Source organism: Tenrec ecaudatus, chromosome 3 (genome assembly GCF_050624435.1).
Source record: "Tenrec ecaudatus isolate mTenEca1 chromosome 3, mTenEca1.hap1, whole genome shotgun sequence".
NCBI lineage: Eukaryota > Metazoa > Chordata > Mammalia > Afrosoricida > Tenrecidae > Tenrec > Tenrec ecaudatus.
In genome coordinates this window covers 21643178-21649057 of record NC_134532.1, presented here as the reverse complement: position 1 = coordinate 21649057, position 5880 = coordinate 21643178, and the positions used below count along the sequence as shown (strand labels likewise).

Here is a 5880-nt window from a genome sequence, read left to right as displayed (position 1 = left end):
GTCAGAGGAAATGGAGTCAGCAGGAAACTGTTATCACCTGGGGAGGGGGTGGGGTGGTGTCTGTGCGAAGGGTCAGGGCCTGGAGATAATAAGGGCGGTCTGAAGGGAGGGGCCTGGAGGTGAGGCTCAGGGCTAAGGATCCATTCTTAGTGGTTTCTTCTTAGTCTGGAAATCCTGCAGAAACCTGTGCCATTTGGGTGGCCTTGCTTGCATTTGAAACGCGTTTGCATTTGAATCACAGCAACACACAAGCCCAGTCAGAAAGACAAACGGTAAAAAAGTGGTGGGTGGAAGGCATGCTTCCCAAGAGGGAATTTCCCCTGAGAGACTCCAGCAACAAAGGCCACAGAGACACACACTTGACAGCATCTGATGCCATCTGCTCCACTTGACCACCTCTCTCCTGGCTTCCACCTGAACGCCTCTCAACCACCCAACTCAAAGAACAGGCCTAAGCTCTGTAGAATCAAGAGCCACAACGGGGAGACCCTGCACAACCTGCTTCATCCTCAGACAAGGATGTCAGACTCTGCTCCCTGTGCTACAGCACCCAGACCCGAGACTCCTGTCCCTTGATGCATGCCCAGTGAGCAGCAAGATGGGAATTCCTGAAAATGCCACAGTTGTCCAGTTGTCATCTCCTCCTCCCCTGCTCTCTCTCTCCCCTCACTGGTAAAGATCTATTTCCCCATAATTTGTGGGTTCTGTATGACTCTTTTGATGAAACTTTCCGTGTGAATAAGTGTCTTATTTTCAGCAAGTTCCAGTCAACTAATTATCCTTCACGGACTGTGGTTCCTTTAAAACATTTCATGTGTTGAGGTCTCTCCTTTCTATTTCTATGTCATTGAGTGTTTTTATCAGGAATGGTTGTTAGATATTGTCAAATGCCTTTTCTGCACCTATCAATATGATCATATGGTTCTTATTCTTAGTCCTGTTCATATAGTTGGTTAAATAATGGTTTTTCTAATACTGAATCATATTTGCATCCCTGGTAATAATCCCCCTGAGTCCAGTTGAAATATGAACTCAAAGTCAAGGATAGGGGCTCTCAAACTCAATCCATCCCATTTCCATAAATGTAGAGATACACTGCTCTGACATATGATCTAATCACTATTCTAATCCAATAAAATTATGTAATCGTCAAATATGCTACTTTATTGTTAAAACACCAGTATAATGAATCCTGTTGTGATGTGTTTTATAAATAATTTTACCCCATATACTCTGTAGTCTTAAAATTTTCTTTTATAGTTTCTCAGGCATTAAAGTAATAAATAAATAAATAAAGTTTCTCATACCAATCTACTACCCTTGTTCAATTTTGTCCTTGATTATTGCTTCATCTTGCAGGTATTTATATTAAAATCATGATTATATATTTTCAACAATGATTCTGGAATGATTATTACTTTACTGCATATTTTTAAAAGAAACACTAACATTTCAGTACTTATACAAGGGAGGTGATTGTTAGGGGTCACTCAGTGAGTTCCAAATCATAGTGACCCCGTGTACCACAGGGAGAAACACTGTCCTGTCCTGGATCAGCCTCAGAATTGTTCTTGTATTTGAGCCTGTTTTAGGATTTGTCAATCTAAAGTTTTCCTCTTGTTTGCTTCCCCTCTACCAAGCACCATGTTTGAAGTGATTTATCTTTTGTATTTGCCTCTAGTTTGCAAATACACAAACACACTAAGGTTTTACTTATATGGCATAACAGAATGCATTTAAAAGAACAATAAAGTCAGAGCTGCCATGTGAATTCTGACTCATAGAACCATAAGGAGCAGAGTAAAAGCTCCGTAGGCTTTTGTTTTTTGTATTTTATAAACCATAATGTTTCATCTTTACCACAGCAGGTAGTGTCCTTATAAAAATAGTCCAAAACGAGACAGGTGATGTAGTGGTTAATTTTTGTGGTCTCAGACATAGATAAGCTCCACATGGAAGTTAAAGTGTTCTAGTGTACTTGAGTATCCAAGAGCTGAAGAAAATATTCTGTTTATTTCGTATAAAATTAAAATTGTGTTGTGTGGTACGAGGTGGGGGGGGTGCCAGTCCCCCACCAGTAATTACGGGTTCAGTAAGCACAATTGCATGGTTGAGATATATAAGTAGTATATTAAAGTCATCAAGAACATGAGAGCTAGAAGAGAGAGTCAAATAATGGAGTCAGACACACATTTCATGGTAGCATTGCTCACCTCAGCCCTGCCTGGTGGTTCATGTGGAGAGAGGGGGAAGGGAAGGAGGAGAGGAGGAGCTGAGAGAGAGAGAGAGAGAGAGAGAGAGAGAGAGAGAGAGAGAGAGAGAGAGAGATCTATCATAGCTAACCCAGGCCTAAATACCTTTTGGGGGCATGCAAGCCCACTGATCACAGGTAAAGACATATGTCACAGGAAGAATTGGCACTATAGGTTCTACAGCAGTTAAAAGGGGTGGTCTAGGGACATACACCAATAGGAAGAGGAGGGATTGGGGTAGACATGTGACAAGATGGGCGGATCCTAGATTTAGGATGACCTGTTCTCTGGATCTCCATAGGAGCCATTATCAGTAGGGTGTGAACTCCACCTGCAGGAACCAAATCAATGACTGCAGGCCTGTCCATTTTCCTTAACAGCAGGGAGCTGGGCCTACTCCCTAGTGACTGACTCTCTTCAGGGAGGATGTCTGTAAGCATCCGACCTCCCCCCACAGTGTTGATATGGTAGATGTATATTAATTGTCTTTCCTGGCCCTATGCACAGCTGTGAGGATTGTAAGACAAGGATTGTAAGAGACCATTTTTAAGGTGACTGAGGAATTGTTAGGTTTCTCTCTCCGGCCTAAATCTCAGCCTCGGTCCTTAGCTCTACGCGAGAAAGATTTCACGCCGAAGCCGGGCTCGTGATCCAAGTGAATTTAATGAAAGTTCAAGGAAGCATCAGGTTTTACGCGGCACCCATAGGATTCCTTTGACCATGCGGCCTGGCAGAGACTGCTCCGGGACACGCAAGGATCTCTCCCTTCCCACGAAGACGACCAGACCATCCAAGCAAGAGAAGACCAAAAGACCAAGAGCCCAAGAGCCCAAGAGGGCCTCTCCCTTCCGGTCCCTGCCTTTTAAAGGGTTCCTGGGGGAGGTGTGGTGAACGACCCCAGGTCGATTCCATTGGCTGAATTGCAATCACCCAGCCCAGGTGGGCTGCTCCAGGTGTAACGCCCATCCAAGCCCACCAGCGGGAAAATCCAGCTTTTGTCTTTTGCTGGCTCTCCTGGGCATGCGTAAATGGACTTCCCAATTTCCTAGGCTAAGCTACCTAACAGAATCACCTTAAAGCGTCTGGGGTCTTAAAGGCTTGAAGATAAACAAGCGGCCATCTAGCTCAAAAGCAACAATGCCCACATGTGCGATCACAAGGTGCCAAAGGGACCAGGTATAAGGCAACATGCAAAAAAAAAAAAGAATATACACACATACACACACCATGGTGAATGAAGGGGGATGTGCAGAGTGGAGACCCAAGGCCCATTTGTCGGCCACTGGAGATTCCCTCATAGAGGGGGTTAGGAGAGGAGTCAGGGTGTGATGTAGTACCGATGAAGAACACAGCTTTCCCCCAGATCCTGCATGCTTCCTCCCCCCAACTACCATGATCCGAATTCTACCTTGCAGGACTGGATAGGGCAGAGGTTGTACACTGGTGCATATGGGAGCTGGAGGCACAGGGAATCCAGGGTGGAAGATACCTTCAGGACCGGGGTGTGAGGGGCAATGCTGGGAGAGTGGAGGATGAGTGGCTTGGAAAGGGGGAACTGATTACAAGGATCCACATGTGACCTCCTCCCTGGGAGAGGGACAGCTGAGAAGGGGGGGAAGGGAGACTCCGGATAGGGCAAGATATGACAAAATAACAATCTATAAATTATCAAGGGCTCTTGAGGGAGGCGGGAGCAGGGAGGGAAGGGGAAAAAAGAGGACTTGATGCAAAGGGCTTAAGTGGAGAGCAAATGCTTTGAAAGTGATTAGGGCAAAGAATGTATAGATGTGCTTTATAGCTTTATACAATTGATGTATGTATATGTATGGATTGTGATAAGAGTTGTATGAGCCCCTAAAATATGTAAATATATATATAATATATTCTTATTGCTATATATACGATGTGCACATTAAAATGCTTAAAGGGTTTTGTGAAACTGCGGAAGTCGAATATCTGAAAATACTTGGATACAGTAAAACGTGCTGGTTAGCTGTTTGGCCCTCTGTCAAAAGAATTTTGAAAATATATGATCCTTTGAAATCTTACTTTCTATCACAGGATAAATGTCCTAGAATTTTAGAAGAATTTTTTAAAAAGGAATCTTCAAACATTTGGCTAGAGTTTTCACACAATCAAGCAGCTCTTTTTCAAAATACTATAAAACTTATTAAAGGTGACAAAATTTTGGTAATCGAAGTAGCAAATGAAGTTAATAATTTAGAATTTCAGTGGCAAGAGCAGTTAGAGAATATTTTTCTTCCGTTAACAATCCATAATAGTATAAGCCAGCTAGAAGAGCACGGTGCAATAAATCGTGCAGATATCATGAATCACGCTGAAAAGTTCTATAGTAACTGCATGGATTATTTAGAAGAGTGGACAGTACATTATAATTATATTGAACATTTTCATTGGGTTTCATTAAAACAAGAACTTAAATGGAATTATGTGCAAAAATCATTCGATCATATTACTCAAAATTTCCCATATAGTATTATTTCTGAAAATGATCTTTTTAATGAGGTATAATTATTAAAAATATATTGATAAGGAAAAGGTTAAACCTTGGGCATCAGCAAAACTCATAATAGAGAACAAATGGTTAGAAATATTTCATCATTTTGAAACAAACCATGTTCCATACAATAATGCACTAAAAATTGTGAAATACCTGCTGTCCTTACCAGGCACTAATGCTGCGACTGAATGTGTTTTTTCTATGTTAAATAAAGTGTGTACATCAGAAAAATCACAATTAAGTGTTGAGACTTTGAAAGCAATTTCATGTGTGACATAATTTTACAAATTCTTGGGATAAATTTCATGACCTTTTAAACAACGACAGCAATCTACTCAAAAACTTCAATCAAATGAGAAATATGTCCATGAAAAAAATAATACTATACATAATTTTAATGTGTTATATTTGTAAATTGTACTTATGTTGAAATTTGAAAAAATATATTACAATACTGTTTTTGCATTCTATGATCGCTTCTTGGCCTTTTGGCTAAGATCAAGTGTAGTATCTGTTCTTATCAGTTTAATATCTGATACGTTCTCTATCAGAGGACAATATATTAAATGGATTTTTGGAGCAGGGAGTTGGAATAGGAGCTTGCTCCGTCCCCTCCATGCATCGACCTGGTATTGCAGTGCTTCCAGGAACGGTGCACCAAAAAAAAAAAAAAAAAAGAAAGAAAATTTTTGTTGCTCCATATAGACCAAATTTTTATTCAAGGACCCAAGAACCTCCCCCACCCCCCACCGATCTTCCCCATTGGTCACTTTATCAATTATGCTGGAAACTGAGAGCAGCATAGTAAAACGCTTAGACAAATAGACATAAGTTAAGAAGCAGACTAAGACTTGGGACAAGAGAAAAGAGGGAAGAAACTGTTGTTGCTGGTTTTTAAATTGCAATATGCTTTCTTTCAGAGTTGATAAGGAACACATTCCCATGGCAGAGAAATTCATTCTATCTCAGTGTCCAATAGAAATTGTCCTCTGTCAAAAGTCTTTTAAGTTATTTTTTTCCGTGGTTGCCTGATGATCGCTGACCACTTTTCATTGTGAGTCCAAATTCTGCTTTTTCACTTGCTGTTTCAATAGCAATGATAAACAA

At 41.1% G+C, this 5880-nt stretch overlaps 1 non-coding gene across 1 annotated transcript; it reads left to right on the top strand.

Annotated features, from left to right (window-relative positions):
• Positions 1-5245: 5245 nt before the first annotated feature.
• On the top strand, positions 5246-5436 carry LOC142443878 (U2 spliceosomal RNA). The gene has a single exon (XR_012783606.1). It is a non-coding gene; the product is annotated as a U2 spliceosomal RNA (small nuclear RNA).
• The last annotated feature ends 444 nt before the right edge of the window (positions 5437-5880 follow it).